This window comes from Limulus polyphemus, unplaced genomic scaffold (genome assembly GCF_000517525.1).
Source record: "Limulus polyphemus unplaced genomic scaffold, Limulus_polyphemus-2.1.2 Scaffold400, whole genome shotgun sequence".
Taxonomy (NCBI): Eukaryota; Metazoa; Arthropoda; class Merostomata; order Xiphosura; family Limulidae; genus Limulus; species Limulus polyphemus.
The window spans coordinates 189,587-214,239 of record NW_013666010.1 but is presented as its reverse complement, the minus strand read 5'-3'; the positions used below and the strand labels follow the sequence as shown (position 1 = coordinate 214,239).

The 24,653-nt window shown below is 33.6% G+C and overlaps 1 protein-coding gene across 2 annotated transcripts in view; it reads left to right on the top strand.

Annotated features, from left to right (window-relative positions):
• LOC106457976 (microtubule-associated protein 2-like) overlaps positions 1–24,653 on the top strand; it is an 84,822-nt gene that overhangs the window by 9,829 nt on the left and 50,340 nt on the right. The window lies entirely within an intron of this gene.

Here is a 24,653-nt window from a genome sequence, read left to right as displayed (position 1 = left end):
TGAACCATATCACGTAGATTTCTACATGAAAAATATACTAACTTCCACGATTTTATAAAACACACTGTCTTTTCTCGTGGTAGGAGCTATACATAGAGATTGGATAAACCCTAAACACACTCGAGGCACATCATGCCAGCAGATCGTGTGGGAAAGATGGTTATGTTTGACTACAGCATGTACTGGATCAACTACCAGGTTAATCATCTTATTTAAAGGGAGGAGGAGGTATTAACATACCTGTGCTCACAAACATCACGTATCTTTTTATGTTTCCGTAACCTGCACGCTCTTATATTCGAGCCCTTCGGGACCAATCATAAGGAATATTCAACTGTAACGACGTAACAGAACTTCTTAAAACCTGCAGAGGAGACATACGTTTATGTTTTTGAATACGAAGATCCATTCTAAGTTATAAAAGATTGTGAATAGCACAGCGCTAATTATGTTTCTACGGACAGTATTTGGAAAACTGTATTTCTTTCATCTTGGTTCATTGAAAGCTATACAAAGATACGCCGCAGGTTTTTGGGTATATAGTCGCTCATATAATTTCATTTGTTTGTTACAAATGTAAGACATTTATAAAGATATTTCTGTATGTTTTTACTGTACATGCGATATATGAGAAAAAAAATGCTAAATTAATAAAATCACAGTGAGAAAACTTTACACTGTCCGGTCTGAGTATATCATGAAAACTCTCTACACTGTCCGGTCTGAGTATATCACGAGAACTCTCTACACTGTCCGGTCAGAGTATATCATGAAAACTCTTTACACCATTCGGTCTGAGTATATCATGAGAACTCTCTACACTGTCCGGTCTCAGTATATCATGAGAACTCTCTACACTGTCCGGTCTGAGTATATCATGAGAACTCTCTACACCATTCGGTCCAAGCATTTCTGAAAAATAACTACACCGTTGGGTCCGAGTGTCCCACGAGAACTTTATATTACGAACATTAGATGAAAAAATATCGCAGTTATGTTACAACATTTTACAATGAATAGGTTCAAGGTAGAAAATGTTTATAAAGATCGTTTTATCGTATATTTTTACATAGATACTAGCTCAGATGCGTGTGGTCAACTGTAGTCGACGCAGTAAGAAACAGTTTTGGTACTGATTCTTTTTGAGAACATTCGAAGAAAAAAACACTCTTTATTGCTAGTCTGGTATATTTATTTCGGAGTTTGTTTATCTCACGGAATACTATACACAAAATGAAACTTTAATGCTCTTTCTCTATTCGTACAGTTGCATTCCTTCAGCATTGTAATTCATATAAGTTACTTTCCTTAGTCCTGCATTTCCCTTACTATCATAGTTGTACCTTAAGTTCCGTTAGTGTTGAAATTCGTGGGTATTAAGTCACATATCTTATTCCTACACTTTCTTTATTCTCAGAGCTTACTCGGAAATTATGCTATTTTTACTTAGTTTTTATTTGTTTTGTTTGTTTCTTATTAAGTATAAAGCAGGGATCGAATTTCGGAGAAATAATCAACGTTCGTTATTTATTGGGGACGAGTTGGCCCTGTGGTAAAGCTTTGGATTTCGGAGCTGGCAAGCCGAGTTCGAGTCCGTAAAATACCACAAAATAATCCCCGCACTTTAACCTGTGGGTGCATTATAAGAGTAAAAGTCAAGCCTTCTTACTAGCAGCATATTTTCTTTCGACTCTCTCTCCATTTATCCGTCCACCCTTACATCTCTCGATCTCCCTTTCTTTCTCGTTGATCACCTTGTCTTTTATGTCTATCTTCAAACCGCGCCAAACACAAACGTTTTCCTTATTATCGGACTAAAACGTCTCATAATGATTGGGATTCTTGTACCTTTCAAATGTGCTGAACTGAGAAAGGCGGCTGCTTTTTCAATAATTCTCTAACAACTGATTGCTGTAATCTCTAAGTCTCTTAGCAACAGAATAAGAGTCGACAGCTTTCTCACATCTCTCAACCGATACTTACACCGAACTTCATAACACTAAGAAACAAGAAATATGATAGAACATTCCACTTTAGGTTGAAAACAGCTGACGAAATGAAGAACTCATCTTTAAGATTATTACAGATTTTCACTAAATTCTAATGTTTAATTGAGTAAAAATGTAAGGTCTTTTATATAAGAAAAGAAGTTCAAGTGAAGATATTCATGATAATTCTAATTTTGTTAGTATTAATGTGGTGTAATATATGGCAATAGTGGATTTTGTATTCTAAAAGTAACATATGTAAACGGCACACTTAATGTTACTCAAATAGCTGAACTTATTAGAAAAAAACAACAAGTTTCTTTCAGTATGTTTAACATAATATAGTGTTCAGTATATAATGTTGAAAATAAGAATTAAAATTCTCTTCTTTCTGAGTAAGCATATTTTATATTACCGTTGTCCAGCAGAAGTTAACTAGAGAACAAAAACTATTTCTTCCATTAGGAATTTATCGTGGTGTTTCAACACAGCGACAAAATGAATCAGGCATGGAAATGTACTTTTGGTTAGAATATGTCAACGTGCTTCCAATTTCTGCATTAGAGCAGTGTTAATCAACTTATGATTTGTTCAGACAATTCATCAAAATTCTGTTCAGTTTTCATCTTTAAACAGTTTACGTTTTATAACTTACGTAAAGGTCATTTTGTTCTCATTACTATATGTGGTAAACAGTACACTGATTTGAAAAACTGTCCGTGTAGTAGGTGTCTTCTTTGTTCCTTCGTGACAACTTAGTCAAATTGGTACAGAGAAAAGCCCACGATTAAGATTATGCATACCATTCTTGGCAAGAATCAATGTAGTCAAGGTTCTTTATTTCTTTTTCTTCGAATTCATACGTGATTTTATCCGAGTCTATGATATTTCATTAAACAAATATACATTTATCTCCATAGCTGTAACATTTATCAAGAGTATTTTTGTAATATACGTTGTCGTGAATGTTACCCAATGAAATCCGCAGAAATCATAGAAATACTATTCTATATTAGGCCTAACTAAAAGTGATTAAAAGTATATGAAGGTTCATAATGTGTTAAATGTTCATATAAAACAAAGATTCATTTCGTGTAAATTTAGTATTACTTAATTCAAGATGATTTGGATGGGATCAGTGAATCATCTAAAATGTTGTTCAATGTTTATAAATATAAAACAGTAAAATTATAATGTAGGAGTGTGTAGTATTTGGTCTTTGTTTGTTTTATATATTTGTCGTTAAAACAAATAGAAAAATTCATATGTTAATGTAAAGTTTTGTTTCTGCTTATAAATGACATAGTAATTTGTCTGGATCAAGGCATATCCCGAGTTTCTTTTTCAAAGTAAATACTTTGGAAATCGTTGGAAGTGATATGTCATAGTCCGAACAGATTACTGTCATTAAACAGCAGAAAAAAACATACACGTCATATTAACACTTCAATTCTTTTGATTTGTTTGTATTTTAGTTTCGCTTAGTTAAATTGAGCCGTGTAGTTAAAAACTAAGGTGGTAACAGGAAGAGACACAATAAAAGTGAAACAAATTTCGTATAATATCTAAAACAAAGTATGTATATTTTAATATATAACAGTTTAATAAAAATATTATGAAGATGGCAAGACTTTTTTTCTACCAAATATTGTATAAAGTAATGCTATTAAGTTTACATTTCTGATTGGTCTGAAATATTTGAACTGGACATACCAGTTACAAATTGATTCTCAGTTTGAGCTCGGAAAGTGAGCAGGAGCTATACACTTAAAATATAACGAAAAGACTTGCACTTAAGTAGTGTGATTTAAAATCACTTTGAACTAATTATATTGTGCCATTTAAATATGAAATATTGTTACAATATTCAAAATATTACTTTAAACGATCTTGATACATTACTGTAATGTGACATCCTCTGTAAATAACTATTTCTTAATGAATTTCAAAATGACCCGTGTTATTAAACTTCGGGAATCATATGTATATTTCAAATTAAGCCAAAACACAAATTCATAATATGCGCACACAACTAAAATTCTGTGGAATCATGTAATGCATGATTAGTTTGTTCTAGAACCTTCTGTGTTCGGAATGCAAATGCTTTCTGGAAGTTTAGCATTTTGAAAATTATTTTCTTTAACACAGCTTTGTTAATCTTATGTTTTTAAGTTATGTTATCTTACTATCCTTGAAAAACAGTTTCCAGTTACCATACAAGATATTACGTTAATCGATCCAGCCAACTCTGGATGATGGATACTAACACAAACACACACATTTATATACACACATAATAGATTATAGTTAAGTATATAGTGCAAAGTACAATGTAAAAATCAAACTAATTATGAACACTAGCTGTACACTTTAAGAAAGCAAAATCTGTTTACAGGACAATGTCATATAATGTTCCCCTTCTTTCTTCATTAGATGCTAATCGCAGATCCTGCTTTGTGGAAGATAATAATCAACTCATTTAACTGATTAAGTGTAAATGTGCCGTATTTCAGGGTGTCTTTTATCCCTCTTTCAGGGTAAAAATCTTAAAACAAAGTATCCCGTGTAATTATAAAAATAACCCATATTCAGGAAGTCTGAGTAATGTTTACCTTAAATCTGACTTTAATTATGTAAACCACGTAGTCCTTATTATTTTCATTTTGGAAACCGATTACGTTACGTTTGAGCCACATCTTAGAAGCCTTAGAATGTTTATACCTGCTGCTGTATGTGTAAAATTATAGCACAATGTTAACGAGAAATGTAAAAAAATACACAATAAAAATATTGAAAACATTTGAGTTAAAACTTTATGAACAAGGTCGATATACACGATCTGTGCTAACTAAAGTCCTAACAGTTAGATATCTGTCTGTTGTTTTACATGATACTTCACATCTCTTACTGACAGTTGTTGTTTATATTAATCATAATACCCATAGTACAATGTAAGTTATTTCCAAATTTGATATGCGTTATAACAAATACGTGAGAGGGTAATGAATATTTTATTAATATTTCCGTATTTGAAATTATTGGATAATCTCAAACATAATTGGTTTTAATAGCTTACTTGGTATTGTTGAGTTAGTTGTGTGGATGTAGACTTTATCTAGTATTGTTGAGTTAGTTGTGTGAATGTAGACTTTATCTAGTATTGTTGAGTTAGTTGTGTGGATGTAGACTTTATCTAGTATTGTTAAGTTAGTTGTGTGAATGTAGACTTTATCTAGTATTGTTGAGTTAGTTGTGTGGATGTAGACTTTATCTAATTTCATAAGCTGTAAGATCTTCACGTCAGAGTTTGCAACTTTTATGAATTACTATATTGATGAAAGCAAAATTACCGAAAGGAAGTTGCAATGCATATAATTATTTTAAGTGTTTACAGTTATAACTGTATGTTGTATAAAACATTGTCACAAGAACTGGTTTCTCCTAGTGCTAATCCTACTTTTTCACAGTGACTATAGTAATTAATTTGCACTCCATTAATACTGCTGAACTGTCTTAATTTCATTTTATTTTAAATCATTTTTGTTTAAATTACAATATTAACCTTTTTATGTCCAGGTTTGTTTGTTTAATTTAGGTAATGATAACTGTATGAATGATGTACCATTAAAACAAATTATACAATATATACATCAATGGGCCCATTGATGTATATATTGTATAATTTGTTTTGATGGTACATCTTTCTTACAGTTATCGTCCTTTTGAAAAGATCTGTGAACACGTTTTCTGATTAACTTAAATTTTATTCTTTTATTTTTGCTCTTTGATATTTCTTTCAAGCCATTTTTTCTTAAGAATACATGTTGTCCATATCATTACAAAGTGTATATGAATGCTTGGGCTATTGTTTATTTCTGTGTTAAAAAGTGTGGGCATGTTATCGGTTTTTGCCCATTTTATTTGCCCATTTAACTCATTGTGATTTATATTAAAGTGCTCAAGATTCTAATATCTCTTACCCACTAAATCAACTTTGCCCTGTATTTAGAAAAGTCAAACATTTGATGATTTAATAATAAAATGTGCATTAACGTTCGTAGATCCAAAATGTCAATATATTTCGCGTGAATTGATTTATTTAACTTAAAAACATGACTGTTTAAGACTAGCTTGTTTATCCAGAAAATAGCTAAAACAAAGATGCAGTTTTTATAATATATCTTTAGGCTTGGTTTGTTATTGTTTTCGTTTATTAATTGTTTGATGGTTTGTGTAAAGTTACGCACAAAACTACACAATGGGCTATCTGTACTCTGCCCACCACAGGTATCGAAACTCGGTTTCTAGCGTTGTAAGTCCGCCTTATTAATTATATTAAAAACAAGCAATTCGATATGAAATTGTACTGATGCCATTAATTTTATAAACACAAAATTTTTTAACAGATAGCTACACATTGGACTATCTGTGTTCTTTCCATTACAGGGAATCGAATCCCGGATTTTTGTATCGTAAGCCCAGAAAATTACCATTGACCCACAGTGGGACACTTTCAATAGATCTGTCGGGGAAATGATATTGTAATGAAATTTTGGTCAATTTGATGAACTTATAAGAATAGAGAAGACTCTTGTGAGCTGAGCTTTGTCGTGTTAAACAAAGTTTCTTCCTGGTAATTTGAAGCATAGTTTCAGACCTCGTCGCCATTAGTAACAATAGAGCTGATAATCTCAAGCATAGTTCCAGTCTACGTCGCCATTAGTAACAATAGAACTGATAATTTGAAGCATAGTTCCAGTGCACGTCGCCATTAGTAACAATAGAACTAATAATTTGAAGCATAGTTCCAGTTCACGTCGCCATTAGTAACAATAGAACTAATAATTTGAAGCATAGTTCCAGTTCACGTCGCCATTAGTAACAATAGAACCCCCATTTTTTAGTATAATGTTTTTTCAAATCTTTCCATATTGTGTTTTATTTTACTTTATGTTATTTGAAATGTAATCTAGTATGCTTAGATTTATGCAATGTCATATAAGCCTGTCTCAGATAATTTTGAAACACGATGACTGGTCTCTTAAACCAAAGAAGTCGCCAAGTGAAGTTGACGCAGGAAATTTTTAAACTTTCGATGTTTTTCTGTAAAAAACTTTATGTGTTTGCACCTTATACTAAGCTTTTATTGGTACTGATTGATTTCATTGTGAAGGTTGTTTTCTTAAGTAAATTGCTGGCAATTTTGATGAATTATTGCAAATAGGCTAGTATGAGTTTTGTTTTACAAACGTGTATGAGTTATGCTTTGTTTTTGTTTGTTTGTAATTAAGTACAAAGCTACACATTGGGCTGTCTGTGCTCTGCCCACCAAGGGTATCGAAACCCGGTTTCTATCGTTGTAAGTCCGGAAACATATCGCTGTAGCAGTGGGGGGCTTGAGTTATGCAAGAATTGATAGATATTGAAACAAGCTTTATTTTAATGAGAATAAGAAAAAGGCCTGAATTTTAATATTCTGCTCATAGCTCTCACGCTAGTTTCTTTTATTTCTGTTCACGGTGTGGTAGATTACTCCTCTAATAACAGATCGTTGGTCGCACATAAAGACCAAATAGATTTCTTGAACTTATATACAGATTTATTTGAAAACTTTACGTCTATGTAAAATATTAATGCTAATAAAATAAGTTTCCAAGTACCAGGGAAATTCAAAATAAAACGTTTAGAAGGTTGAATTAAAAAACAAACAAACACCAAATCGTTGAGCTGCTTGATGTTTCTCCTAAAAAAGGATAAAATATCTCGATTCCGTAAATAGAAGGTCATTAAACTGTTTGCCAGTTCAACCAGTAATGATACATGATTCGTTTACGCAAGTTCGTTAAGTAGGCACTTAACAACCCGGGCACTTGTGTGACATTTAACTTTTACACACCTTTGATCTTCACGTTTTATACGAAACTGCAATGATACAGCATTGAAACTCGTGAGTTTTGAGTGCATTCAGCTTTTGATTTCAGTGTGTGGGGAGTTAGTCAATACGGTAGGATATTTCAGGGGTGTGGTAAGTATTTTAGTCATTCACATTTGCACAGAAACTGTTTGCACTTGAAAAAATATGAAGGGAGTTACATATGAAATAATGAAGGTTACTCACTCCTACTATCTTGGAACAAAATGTTTATTGTATATGATTATGTAAGATACAATATTACTGTTGGTTTATATGTTATAAACGTTTAGAGTTTCAATAACCCTCTGAATTCGAGCTTAACGAACTAAAGAAAACGAGCTTTATTGGCAGTGAACACCTACGACAATACTCATAGTCCAATTTATTATGGCATGGTGATTAGGACGCTCGACTCTACAGGTCGCAGGTTCGAATCCCCGTCACCAAATATGCTCGCTCTTTTAGTTGTGGGGCTTTAGAACTTTATGGTCAATCCCACTATTCGTTGGTAAAACAAATAAGTAATTCAAGAGTTGGTGAGTGGCGTTGACTTGCTGCCTTCCCTCTAGTCTGTCACTGCTAAATTAGGGACGGCTAGGGCAGATAGCCTTCGAGTGAATTTGCGCGAAATTCAAAATAAACAAACCAAACAAAACACTTTATTAACCCTGACGACTGGAGCTTCTTATTTTGAAAGAAAAACGCACAAGGCAAATCATACTTGGATGTTTAACGTTCGCATTTCATGACGCGTGGTAAAATGTTGTCCCAAGCGGTTAGAAAGTTCAGCAAAAGCTGACAGGAAAATGTCACATGTTCATCGTTAACGATTTTGTCAGAAACAAAACGCTTTACACCAAATATTTCCTAAATTAAATTGTATAGACATGTATTTCCTTCATACAGAATTTTAATCGTTCTTGATAGCTCGTGCTGTGTTTCTTGTACAGAATATATATATAGTTAACAAAATAAAAATGTTTTTTTTTACCAATTACGTTTCAAGCTGAAACTCAAATTATATGTAAGACCGAAAAAGATCACCGAGAAATGTAGCATTAGTTTTTGCATTATTTAAACCAACTGAAGCATGCTTATCTCAAGTTTTCACAATGGGGTAGTTGTTGAAAGTGTACCTTACTAGCAAATGTGTAGGGTGTTATCCCTTTAGTTCAGGTGGTATAGCAATCACTTGACGTTGGTGATCCGATCAGAACTGAATTTGTTTCTTCATAATTTTATTAAAAACAATGCATTTAAGGCATGTTAGAAGTTGTTTTAAATAAGCTAAATAAAACGATAGAATAAGTCTATTAGCAACAGTTTGGGCTATTGTATGGCTTCCTATGTTCACAGATGAAATTACGATATCATAAGCTTTTAACTCTTCACAAATGAAGAAAAATAAATTGGAAAATGTTGGTACTGAAATTTATTGTTAAAAGAAAAATGGGTGAAACATTTGTTTTCACGTCAACATATCTTGGTTGGGAAACAGTATCACAACCATTGATAGCACATTTTGACATTACAACATGAGAGGAAATGTTTAGGAAGTTTCTATATTCTCCAACAAAAAATAAATTCAGACCTTTTTCTCAAATGATGTTCAGCGAATCTTGAAAAAGATACTCTTTTGAGAACCTTCTCCTAGAATATGAATATTATTTAGAATTTGAAAATATTGAAATTATGTCTTAGGTTATTAACAGAAGAATAATTAAAATGAAGACAAACATTTTATCTTATTTATTGTTTTTCTAATTTCTGCTGTTTTAGCTCTTTACTTTCATACCTTCCATTTCCTTAAATACTTGACAGAAAAGACTGTTTAAACCTATAGGCTGTCTAAGTATCAATACAACCACTTTATTGTCATAGTTATTTGCTTCTTCATGTGAATAATACTAAATTTCTGACCGTTGTAATGTGAAACGGATTATATATATGTTTTGCATTGTGTTGTTTCTTTAATTTTCACACTTCTTTGTTCACAGTTTATTGTTTTTAGCTTCGCGTTGTGTGTATTTTACATCTTTTCTTCTTTACTATCTGTTTTTGAATATTCGTTCAATGTTTGCTCTTACGTTACATATATTTTTTCCACATTTCTCATCTGTTGTTTCTATAATAACACTGGTTTGTCGAACTGTTTCTCTCATCAAAGATGTAAACACACTTTTCTAGACCAGTTTGCACACTGATTCTAAATCTGTTTTCAGTTTTCTTCTAACATATCTAGTTATTGAAACACGACTGGTGATAATTTCAGCACAATTTAGGTAATAATCACACATAAGCTAGTTAACGTTACAATTTTATTCATTTTTCAATATACTTCCCATAAACGTTATACACATCATACACTTGGTTAAATTTACACAGTTACACACTTATGAAAAAAAAAATGTACAACAACGTAAATTATAATTAAGGTAATAACCTTTCAAATTTGATAGGTCTCATCACAAGAACTTCACGTGCTAGAGGAAAACCAAAAACAAATTTGGGATCAGCGTCCCAAGAGCTATCTAGCCCACCTATAATCATATTTGATGAAGATTACTTGTTGGCCAGTGTAATAATGTTTTTCTCTATTCTTACAATGCCCTACTTTTCTACACTTATCTTTCCACTTCCCTAAAATTACTTTAGTGCCATCATTAAAAATGGATGAATAGGTGATGACATAAAGTTAGCGCCCCCGCTTTGCTGCATTGTAATCATGTTATTACGTGGTCTTCCATACACTTACTTCTGATCCCTTGTGTTGTATAACGCTTTAACTCAGTCGTAATGTTATACAATATATTACATTCTAGGGGGATGTTGATCACTCTTACATCCTGTATTTGCTTATACCTTTCCAAAAACTTAAATCTTGCCTCTAAATTGTGATCTATACATATCTATAATGTTTTTGTAGTATTTAAGAATAGAAGTTATGTGAGAAAAAATATTTTCTTCATGGAAATTGTCTAAAATTTTATTCGATCTATATGGAGTAATGAGTAACATGTGACGTTAGTCATCATTTACACTGTTATTCTTTGCTCAGTTTTCTCTAAGCTGACATATTTCATCCGTACACGTGTTTTATATTACATTTCATATAGCATGGATGTGTACTGATGATTGTTATATCACCAATGAGCTAAATAGTTATGTTTACTATAACATAACTAAATAGTTATGTTCCATCTCCGTGTATTGTATCATTCTCCTTATACGACTGTGTTTCATAATTGTACATTCTCCGGTATTTTTAGACCATACATAAATACATTTGTAGATCACTACAGTTTTTTATTTATTTATAAGGTAGATTGAACTTGTGATGTGTTAGGTAATTTTTGTGACGTATTAATGTTCTGGTTAGTCAGTAATCCAATGGATAACAACAATGCCTTTTAAAAGGGCCGTAGGATCGTTAACAAACCGTTTCTTCAACTAGCTTTTCAAGAACAACCGTCATCAAAGTCTATCAATGGTGGTAATAGACAATTAATACTTCTGCCGCTAGGACAAACTGTGGTCATCAATCACTGGTGCTAACCAAGGTGAAAAACGGTTAACAGGCTAGATGCCAAGTAGACTGATTCCTTAAGTCAACAGGATATGAACTATATTCTACCATACTTTACAAAGAACAGTAAAAAAACCTGTATGACAAGATCTAGTAGAACGTATCACCTGATCATGTCAATTTCACAATGTTACAGTTTCACACTAATTGACGAGGACTGTTGAAATACGAAAATGTAACAACTTACGATACTCGTTTCTTCAGCAATATTCCTTGGTCAGTATGACGGATATCAGGACCATTGGTTAAATATTCCTTGGTCAGTATGACGGATATCAGGGCCATTGGTTTAATATTCCTTGGTCAGTATGACGGATATCAGGGCCATTGGTTAAGTATTCCTTGGTCAGTATGACGGATATCAGGGCCATTGGTTAAGTATTCTTTGGTCAGTATGACGGATATCAGGGCCATTGGTTAAATATTCCTAGGTCAGTATGACGGATATCTGGGCCATTGGTTAGATATTTCTTTGTCAGTATGACGGATATCAGGGCCATTGGTTAGGTATTTCTTGGTCAGTATGACGGATATCAGGGTCATTGGTTATCATTAAAATTAAATCTACTATCGTAATTCTCTCTCAACATCTCTGAAACAATTGCAGACCATAATTCTTGATAAATGAGTTACAATTGAACGAAACACCTTTTGGTATACTGTGAAGAATGTATACACCAAGTCCAGGCTATTATTACTGTAAAAGATAGTCCAAGCAGCTATTAGGTGGTGTCTTAATAAAGTGCCCTATCAGTACACGTATAATAATATTGATTCTCTATACTTACGGTTGTCCTGCATTTTATTGTTTTTTAGTAAATGTACAAATAATTTGTTTAATTACCGATGGTATATCAAACATGGACAAATTCTTCGCGATTATTAAGGTATGTTTACTCCAACTTTTAGTCATTTCTGCTGGCATCGTCATGTGAAAATTTGTACAATATATTTGTAAACATCGATTATAGGTCGTGAGCAAATGACGACCATTTTTCACTTGTATTTCTTTCCCTATACTTTAAGTTCTATTCTCATATGTTCTGTGATTGAGGACTATGCACTAATGTATGAGAACTTTCCTCCAAAAAACTTCCGCTCTATTAATTCTGTTACATTGCTTCTGACTATTTAAAACTAGTACTTTCAGATGAGTTAATTTGAGAAAGGCTTATTGAAATGTATGAGGTTAAAGACGTGAAGTCGTCCTTGACCAACGGAATGATTGTGCTTAGCTTGGTTGAAGGAAATTAGCTTGTGGAAGTAATAGACATATTGGATATCATAAATTCATCTGGAACTACCATGCCTACGTACCTTATCTAAATGATCTTATCACAGTTGCGTTTATTATACGTGATAAAGCTGCTTAGTGAAAATCGGTTTATTAAACGTAGGGAAGGCGTATCGTGAGTGAAAAATTAGTTGGTATGTGCAGATTTTGTAATATCCGAAGAAACGAACAATATAAAGTTTAATCATGATTTCATGCTTATCACGACGTAAAAAGGCAGAGATTTAGAGCAGCATTGGAGTATAACAGTTACACTTGGTAAGAAGTAATGGCTGTACTAAGATATATAACTTGTACGTTCTATAAATATCAGTAATTTTACAGTGTGTACAGTGGGTGGAAACGGTGATTTCCTCTGCTCATCTTTTTGTACTGTCTATAAATATCAGTAATTTTACAGTGTGTACAGTGGGTGGAAACGGTGATTTCCTCTGCTCATCTTTTTGTACTGTCTATAAATATCAGTAATGTTTACACTGGGTTGAAACGGATTTTTTTTCTACTGAAAATAGTTTCGATAGAAGTAATGTAACTGCAGAGGAAATATTTTCTAAAACTTGTACATACTAGAAGTTTGAATACAGTACACGCTTAACTACAACTATTATAGCCAAAAGTTTGAAATATGGCACTTAGAACTTTTCACAAAGCAGGAACGTTTTCTTAGTTAGTTTTTCGTCTAATCGAATAGTAATGCAAGACGATTCTGGGTAGCATACCAAATTTGGCATGTGTTATTTGTTCTAAAACAGAATCCTTGAATAACTATAATTCTGAATGGAAGTCGTTAAAACCTGACACAAAGTTTATTGCTCTTGAGTTGTCTCATAACATGAATAATTGGTATCTCAGCGAAAAACAATAATATTGTTACGCTTTCATGAACTCAATGTTTTATTTTTATTCAACAATCTCACAAATAAGGAACTGCACTGAAACGCTCTAATTAACATACCAGCACTTCCTATTGTTAAATACTATTGAATCGAATGACTTTTGAATTATATTAAAATATTACTGTTACACCTAATTGGAGATTGCATGGTAGCTCGATGTTTAAGGAAATATGATGCATTGTTTGTGCAGGACCGATACCTTCAGTGGGACCTTAAGGAGCCTTGCCCGCTCACTTTAGTTTCTCTACCCCCTAGTAATAATAATAGAGCAGCTCAGTTTAGATGCGTCGTGAATTTATCAGTCGGACAAACATTTTATCTTCCAGATCGTAACAAGTATCAAATGGTGGAAATAGAAAAGTTTTAAACTTCTAACACTCGAGAAACTACTTTACTGGAAAACTATGTGTATGTGTATGTGTGTGTGCATATATATATATATATATATAGGTATATATAAATACGAGTTTATTGGGGTATAGCTTGTAGTATACGGAGATCTACAGGTATTAAAACTGTTGTCTAAATCATGTTGTTACCATAGTTAAATATTAGAGTGACAAAACTCATCAGTTGATACGCAATTAGTTCGTTTGACATACAACATTTTAAATTTTATAATTAATAAGATCAAATGTAACTTAATTTTGTAATTTTCGCAACTGTGAACAAATGTGAACAAAGTACTAAAGTGTTATGTTAGATCTTTCATGAGTACCGCTCCCCCCTCAAACACACACTTTAAAGCACACAAGCGCATATGTACATATACAGAGATTGTTTGTGTGTTTTGTTATAGCATTGGGTTATCTGCTGTGTCCACCGAGGGGAATCGAATCTCTGTTTTTGGCGTTGTAAATCCGAAGATTTACGCTGTCCCACCGGGGGACTACAGAGATTATTGAGTTCGTTATATATTAAAATGATTTTGGAGCCTCACCACGTCGTTATAATCTATGTCACTACGTCTGGTCATTCTGATACGTCTGATAACCATAGTCTTGATAACCTGCAACGTAGTTTCTATTGAAACAGCCTCCATTTAAAAGCTGTCATGTCCAAAGCATACCTCTCCTCTCTGGCGCCTCCCATTATTCATCATGCATACGAGAACAACAGATTTCCAGGTCCCATTTCAAAACAGTCCGATTGCACAGTAATCCATAGACTCCGCATACGTTGACTTGGATGATGTGTCTCCATATGTGATAGCAAGAATACCAGTTTCATTCTTCAGGTGTTTGTGGTATACAATGGTTGAACGGATACGTTGTGAAAGTAGTTTTTTACGCGTGATTTTTGTTGTTTTTCTTGTTACTTTTTTTATACATACTGTTTCCCAGGACACATGGACGGCTTTTGCAAATGACCTTTGCCTTTGTGAATTCTTACCTGTTAAAAGATGCAGAATTTTGCTTATCACGACAAGGTTCCTACTTCTTACAGGTCTTCTTCCAGATGGTCCTTGGCCTTAAGTTAATGCACGTTCCTTTGTTTTCTAATACCATTAAGTATAAAGGATACCCCGGATTTGAACACGTGTTTATGATCTAAATGTATTAATCTTTTGCGTCAGAAAGAGCTGTTACATACTTTTCCCAAAAAACAATCAATTTTCTGTGGATTAAGACTATTCATGTAACGCCAAATAATGCGAAAATGTAGTTCTGATACATGCTATTCCACTGTACTCTATATAGTCTGTAGTTGATACGTAACTTACTGATTTGCATATTCAAAATCATTTCATATACTCAATCATGTTAGTGAGCCGGGCTAAAATCTGTGGGATAACAAAAATATCGCCCACACTTTAATTTCTGTGTTATAAGAGTGATAGCCAATCTCTTAGCGTAGATGGCTCTTAGCCTTCCATCTGATCAGTAGTTCATTATCATCAGAACCTTGGGTGACACCTGGGCTAAACGACTAAGTTAGAAACCCTTAGATTCAGGAGAAGACGTCTCTAATTTAGAACTACTGATCAGAGAGAGAGAAGAAACCAACCAACCTGTCAGCAGAGACTGCCATGACTACTCAGTCTTAAACCGAGTAACTGGATTGATGGTATTTTGTACGCACATCTAAAAGTTCGGAAGATCGATCCGCAGAACATAGCTAATAGTTTGAGATGCAAGTTATTTATTTGTACATTTCAGGGTGTAGCAGATGAATTCACCATGAACTTTAACTTTTGAACACCTGGGTATTAGATGTGTTCTAGGGTATAACATTACCTTCTTTTTGTTAAATATCAAACTTGGTTCGTTCGTAAGAACATTTCATGAAAGGCCTCGTCTTTAAGTTCAGCTTATTCTAAACAATATACTTTCTTTAATAAAATGATCGTTTCCCTGGAAATAGTCTTTCCAGTGATAATGCTTAAACAGAGAGCTTTATTAAGATGATTAAAGGAACATGTACAGCTACATTAATTTGGTGGATCTGTTCAAAAGGGTAAAAATTTGGGTTCCTGATAAATTAATTTAATTCTGAAGTACCAGATCACTCCTTAATGAGATTTGGTCGTCTTAAACTACGTTTTATCATCAAGTTACATTGCTAAGGTCGACTCGACTTTGAAAGCATTTGGTTGCTAGGGATTTTTATGAAACGGGTGGAAAACTCTAGTTAGTCGGTGGAGGGAGATATGTTTTAATAAACCATGCGTAGTAGCTGTCCGATGAAATTCTAAATCTTCTAAACCTATCACAACATCTGACACTCATCTTCTGAAATGCATGAGCCTACAAAATCGTCGACTGTCGTCCACACGTCTCAAAAGAGCATGGCAGGAAACTTTAAGGGCCATTATCATCGTGTGCACCTGCGTTCAGCCGGGCTCCCACCAAGATGGCCAAGAAAGAAACCCCTCATCACCAACAAGATGAGGGTCAACTAGACTAAAGAGCACGCTGACTGGACTGGAGCAATGTGGAGCAAAGTATTCTTCTCAGACGTATCAAAGTTCATCCTGCACGTGTCTGATGAGAAGCACTTTGTATAACGTCGATGTGGAGAAAAGTTTCATGAAGCAAGTTTGAATGCAACTGTAAAGCGTCCACTGAGTCAGGTGATATGAGGATGCATGTCTTGCCGGGGTGTAGGAAGTAAAAAAATTACAGGAACCAACAAAAGTGTGAAAAAATTGGGCGATGCAATAATTTTTCCATCACTGTATGAAGTTGATGTAAACATGTTTACCACAATAGTTAGTAGATTCAGTATAACACAATGTAACTATAAAGCTGATGTAAGCATGTTTACTATAATACTTAGTAGATTCAGTATAACACAATGTAACTATAAAGCTGATGTAAACATGTTTACCACAACAGTTAGTAGATTCAGTATAACACAATGTAACCATAAAGCTGATGTAAGCATGTTTGCCACAATAGTTGGTAGATTCAGAAGAACACCACGTGACTATAAAACTGATGTAAGTATAAGTATGTTTACCGCAGTAGCTAGTAGATTCAGTAGAACACTATGTAACTATAAAATAAATGTACACATGTTTACCATAGTAGTTAATGGATTCAGTAGAACACTATGTAACTATAAAAATGATGTAAGAATGTTTACCATAGTAGTTAATGGATTCAGTAGAACACTATGTAACTATAAAATAAATGTAAACATGTTTACCATAGTAGTTAATGGATTCAGTAGAACACTATGTAACTATAAAATAAATGTAAACATGTTTACCATAGTAGTTAATGGATTCAGTAGAACACTATGCAACTATAAAAATGATGTAAGAATGTTTACCTTAATACTTAATAGGTTCGGCATAATACAATATAACAACAAAGCTGGTGTAAGCATGTATATTACAATACAAATTTAATTTGTTGATTTAGAAATGGGGAATAGACGTCTTAAAAATTACAGAAACACGATAGGTAGCTTGAAGTGAAAATACAATCGCAAAAAGTAAACAAACAAGCTTAAGGTTTGGGACATGGTGTTGACATTATTTTCTCAAGCTACAGATCCCTGGATTAACTCCTTGTATAAAAGTTATTATATTTAGGAGAGTCAAAATATGTATTTGTAGCTTGTCCCAGACCTTAAGCTTATTTGTTTACTTTTTTTTTTTTGGCGATTGCAATTTCACTTTAATTTTACTATTTTGTTTCTGTAATGTTTTGAAGATCCCTATTCCCCTTTTTAAATTAACAATTTTAATAATCTTCTTTCTTTAGTTTTGTATGTCCATAATTGGACATAAATCTGCACAATAGCAATACTGTCCTATTTCAAACATTTTGGTTTAATGAAATACGTAGTTGGTGTATGTTGCTATCTCGGGAAACAATGACAACCTTTGAATTGACTTCATGCAGATTGGATGGCTATTGCTCCTGATAACATTGCCACGATGTTATCATTGATAGTGGTACTGTATGTATGATTACTATGATGCATGGTGATCAACATACCACGTGTTATGTATATGCTTGTAATATATATATATATAACTACTTTATATATACGCTGTAGCTATTTGGGGAGTCTATAAACATTGGATTGGAGGGACTACTGAACTATACAGGAATGGTGCATGGACTGGATTTTGTAACTGCGTGAGTTTTATACATGCATGCACATGTAGTGTATGCTGGCTAGTATTTATATTTATATACATACATGAGGGCTTTATAGTTGTTTTTTTTAGTTGTAAAGCTGTACATATAGATAGCCATGTGAATTTCTCAAGTTGTATAGATGTATGTATATATAATGAATGCAAATATAAGGAAATGTGTTATAATATAATAGCATACGTATACAGATAAGCATTTTTAATATTTCTAATAGTTGATATATTTTCTTCTTCCTCTCCGCTGGCCACAGTAAGGGCGGTCACGGTTTTGCTGCAACTGGCCACATTTTATCTTAGAGAGACATTCTGCACATTGTGCAAGGTCTAAAACGTGTTAATTAACAATTATGAATTGATTATATTAGTATAATCCCCCTCCCCTACATTTCTGATGGAGTTTGGGACATTTCTACGACACCCTGTTACTGTTACAGTATTTTTATTTTACTGACAAAATCTATATTATTTAGAATGTGTGACGATGAGAACTTTCCTAGGGCAGGAGATAGGTATTTTGCTAGCCATTTGGATTGCTGATAAGTAAGTAACTGATCCTATATTGGACATTATAGGTCTAAGAGGGCAGTCATCTTTGTAGGTTTTAGGTATTCCGTACATATACAGCAGAGGAGGAGTGATCCGTTTAAAGATTTTTAAAAGATCTGGATAGCCAGATACAATTTCTCGGAGAGATGTGTTGACATCGGATGCTTTCTTTGGTAATGGGTATGTCCTGAGTTTTTGGTGTTTTCATCCTGCAATAAATTGTTTAGTTTTTCATTATACGTAGATTTATCCATGATGACAATTTGGTTTATTTCGTCATATTTAGTTACTGTAATGTCCTTATTATTTTTAATTTTCTTAATGCTGCAACATAACTGAAGGAAAAAAATGGTCAGTTTCGACGTTGATTCGTTTACAAATGAACCAGTCGATGAAACATTAAACTTCCTTTAAAAAAAATTACCTGAACTTTACATCCCTCTTTCCTGTGCCGGTTCACACTTTCATCTCCCTTGTGGAAGTATGTGTTGATGATAATGTATGGGACAACATTACAGACAGAAATATCGAATAGCTATGGAAAACCTTTTATCCCAATTTTATGTAACATTTTCATGGAGTATTTTGAAAGTAAATTACTTCCTATAGCGGATCTTTATTCAAATAAAATCCCTTGGTTCCGATACGTTGATGACATATTTTTGGCTTAGCCAAATAATAGAAATGATTTTCAGATGATAAACAAATTTCACAGTACTGTCAAGTTTAAAGTGGAATGGGAAATAAATAATTTACTCCTATTTTTTAGATGTTCTCATAACTAGAGAAATAAGTGGGCCTGTTCTCTCAATCTATAAAAAACCAACAAACCCTTTAAACCATATTTGCTTTTTCTCGTGTCACCATTAAACAATTAGAACATCCATTATGACTTCCGTGTTTCTAAGAGCTTTCAGAATATTTCATCATACGACCCTTGATGAAGAAATTAAAAACATTGATACAATCTTCAAACAGCTACAATATCCTACGGGTTTTATCAAAAATGCCCATCATAAGACAAGACATATTTCAGGAACAATAGGTAACAAACAGCATCATCTACATATGAAAATAAGAAAAATATTCCCAGCGTCAACTACAGTTCTAATATTGTGGTTCTATAAAAATGTGTCAAAAACAGCAATTTCAAAGTTGTTTATAAATATCTCAACACCATTAAGAACTTCCTACCCTCGAACTTGCCTGCACCTCAAAATAAAGAACAAGGAGTCTATATAACCTCCTGTCAGCCTTGTGACCAAGTTTATGTGAGTGAAACGGGTAGAAGTTTAGATACAAGACTCGCAGAACATAAAAGGGATGTTAAAAATGGTCAAACAAATAATGCTTTTTGTTTCACATGAGAAATCTTGATCATATAATTAACTGGAAATCAGCCGACATAATACATAAAACTAGAAATTATGTTAAAAGAAGAACCGTAGAAAGTTTATTAGTTTAAAAATTGCCAAACTTCAACATCTCAGAAAGTCCCAATCCCTTACTGACGTCATATGCCCTCAAGGGACTTGGAACAACTGTTATAAAATAAACTGTATGTGTTTCTCTCACAAAGAAAAGTTGGACTGAAGAAGGCACGTGAAAGTGTCGAAACTTCTTTACATTTTAAAATTTTGTTCCGACAATACCGGATGTAAACTGTGTTTTATTTTATATTACTCTACATGGTATTGTGTATTTGCTTATTATCTGCCTCAATTTCATCTAGAATCGCCATCTCCTGCTTGCACGATTCTTGACACTCCTTATAGTCAGCTTCAAGGATGGCTACTCTATGTACAGTATTTATAAAATTCAGTCACGCAGTGTTGGCTATAATTCGTCATTTACCATCAGCCATAACCATGATTGCCGACCCGATGCTCGAAACTGAGTTTGATGCTATCTTTTAAACTCTGGCTCAAAGATTTCTGTTGTTGGAGACAGCTTTAATGTTTGTATAACGTTTTAGACGTTTTTGTAACATGGTCGAAATGAATCATGCAGTGGTAAAAAAAAATGTGATCCTGTCAACAGCGTCGTGTCCGACAGGGCAGGAACCCTATAAATAAACAAATGACATGCCCATTGTGTAGCTTTGTGCTTAATTACAAACAAACAAACAAATACTCACACAAGAATGCTTAGGGACATTTTCTTTTGGTGTAAATATTGTTAGCACTAGGGTATTGAATAATTTTGTAGAGTTATGTAAACTTCTTCGTCTAGTCTCAAATTGGTAGTAAAATACGAGTCTTGGGGGTAGAATCAACTATTTGACCTTGAATGTGTAATCCCAACTGAGAAGGATTTTAATGGGAATAGATTTGTATGAGGTGTATTCTGCGCACTGGACATGAAACCTATCAAGAAATCCTAAATAAACACGTTTCATAGGTTGCAGAGTTGTAAGTTGTTTTTTTAATTAACAGCTCAATATTTTGTTTTAACAAAATAATGTTCTCTGACATAAAGCTCAAAATATCATGTCTATTCAGTCTTTATATCAATAACCCTATAGAACAACTCTTAAATAATCAAGATGATAATCGAAAAGGTTAGGCTGTAGCCTTCAGGTTTTCATCAATTCGCCAAGTGATTGAAATAACAGTGAAGACACATTATATCGAGATCTAGTTGAGGGCATTTCTTCAAGTCTGTAGTAGTGCTGCATCATTTTGGGCTAGTGTTCCCAATGACTCCACTATGACCCTCCAATAAGTAGGGTGTAGCTTACGCTATACATTTACCTGAGACTCGTGTACTAGTCTGCTATAGTTTGAATGAAGTTTCATATCAGAATCCAATTCTTGCTCAAAGCTTCACCATTATTCGAGAATTTCATAAATAGTTAAACAAATTTCCAACTATCAGGGTTTCTTCGAAGCACAAGATTTTTAATTCTCTGAATACTCGAAAATAAGTATGTATAATAGAATCAACAGAGTTTGTTTATGACAGTAAAAAGCGGTAGCTTCTTCTTCATGTTTAAACAAACCATCAGTTCAGCATTTTTCTACCTACGTGAAATGTTAGCAAAAACTGTAGTCATGCATGTCAGGAAATGCAAAACGTGCCCAATCGAAACTTTACAACTTCAACTGTCGCTTTGTGTGAATGGAACTTGAACTTGTTTAACTATATGTAACTGAGTTACTAAGCTTGTTAAGTTTCCAATCATCACCTCACATGATGGTTGAAGCACGATATCTTCGGACGTGAATCACGTTAAATTATTCAATGAAACTAGTTATTGTTATTGTTCCTGGTTCAACGCTTACGTACAATGATTTTAGTGTTTGGTCTGTGAATTTTCTCTGTCTATAAGCCTGTTTGATCACCCTAGTTCTGCTTGGCTAGTAGCTTGCAGCGTATTGTTACCAATAAAACCACGTGCAGTGAGACGGTAGAAAACATGTTAAACTACAAAAATTGATCCTGAAGTAAGATGAAGCGACCGTACAAAGTGGCAAAGGATAATAGTCGAGAATGTGCTTTAATGTGAAGAAGAAAAGTATATTTCATCCTGATAACAGTTTATCCCTGGTTGGATATTTTGATCCGCTTGCCAGTATAACTTTGGCATCCTATACCTCCTTTGATATATATAAACATGAAAATAATGTGTATTCAAATAACCATTTCGTTCTGCTTAGCAGATAAACATTGGAACTTCCTCTGTTCAGGTGATTCAATCCCCAGTGGAAAGATCTAAAGTTTATTTTAGACTACTGTGTAAAACCTTTTTAATATATGTGTTATTTTTGTTGAAAACAATCAACAAAAAATATTTTGTGAGAATTAACCGACTCATAGTTTACTCATCGGAAATTTGACAAACAGAAAGTACAACGCAACATATATTATTTATCAATTAGCCGTTATAGAACTATATTGATAAGACAGACTTATTAAATGCATCTGAACACACACACATATATAAAATTACATCATTGGAAATAGACCCGGCATGGCCAGGTGGTTAGGGAGCTCGACTAGCAATCTGCGAATCGCGGATTCGAATCCCTGTCACACCAAAACATGCTCGCCTTTTCAGCCGTGAGGGCGTTATAATGCGACGATCAATCCCACTATTCGTTGGTAAAAAGTAGCCCAAGAGTTGGCGGTGGGTGGTGATGACTAGCTGTCTTCCCTCTAGTCTTACACTGCTAAATTAGGGACGGCTAGCGCAGATAGCCCTCGTGTAGCTTTGCGCGAAATTCAAAAACAAACAAACAATTATTGGAAATAATTATGGAAAAGTATAAGCGATACAGAAAAGAAGATGCAAACACTTATTAATTGCAACTAAATGGTTTGTATATTATTACGAAAAAGGAAATCACATAAGTTGTACAACACACTAATGTTTCCTATTTGCTTTAACCAGAGCAGTACACCTTGTTTTTATGCTTCCGAAATATTATTCCAAATCCCTTATATTTATTACTCGCCACAATTCAGCCAAGTTGTGTATATATATATATATATATATATATATGAGATTTGATTTTCCCAATTTACATATAAGGCCGTATGTTCATAATACTCGTATTGGGACTGTTGCAGGCCAAGCCACGATTGCAAGCATTCCACATACCACTTTTTTCCTTCAGGCATCGTATCACCATATTTATTGCATGAATAGGATCACTGCCTTACTGCAAGATTAATTCTTGACTAAAAAGTCTCAGATGATAATTTACTTGTACCTGTTGCTGTCAGTTGTCAGGGTGCCATCATTTGCTTTTAAATCTCCAACATTCTTAGCTAACATACAGCTCACACTTATTGGTTTTCACTTTAGATGTTGTACGTTGATTGTGATACTCTCTACCATTAAACAAACTACCTTTGACTTTTTCCAAACAATTTGAATTTACATACATCTGTAAATAGCATCTTCTTCTTGATTTGTTCATCCCAGTGCTTAAAATCTGATGCCCACTTTATTCTTTTGATTTGTTTGTTTTCTCTCCTAAGAAGTGGTGTTTGAGCAACTACTCATTCTTTAAGATTACTTACTGTTCTTGAGGAAACATTCACATTTATACTTACAGCTAGACTATTGACAAGATCTCCACTGACATTGTAGTGCATCGAGTAAATATCATATGCTGAGTTACTTGACATCGTCCTACAAGATGCTGGATTTTATAACTTGACCACTTCTATAATAAACAGTACTGAATTCAATATCACAGTTCAGTTTTCATATGGGTTCTACCGAACAATAAAATTCCGTCTCAGTCTGTCGAATGAAAGCGTCTTATCCTTCCAAAACTTCAATATCTATATTACTATCATGTGGCAGTTCTCTCCTGGGAGCTAATGTACCGCTGGAAATAGTATGTTTGTCTGAATGTTTGAATGGCAACCACCAAATAATACTTTCATTTTATACCTATGTTTTCAGTTGTTGTTGTTTTTTGTATTTCCAGTACTGTATTTACTCAGGAAGAGAGCGTGAGGGGGATAAAATTGAATCCTGAATTCCTTTGTTTTCAAGTAAGTTAATTTACTGGACAAGGTAAAAACCTACAACGATAAGACTAAATAAAACTTAAAGTCGAATTTTAACCATTAAAACAATACAGATATAATTAATTACGCTAAGGTTTATTATCAAATATAACTTTTATCTTTTACTACGTTTTATTTATATATTTTTTGGTATCGGACTCAGATCTGAGAAAATTGAGGTTAACAGAACTATAAGTTGTTAATATTACTGATGGAGGATTTAACATTGCTGATCATACAGAGAGCCACGAAAAAAATACTAAACGTGTTATTCTTCTCTTAATCAAT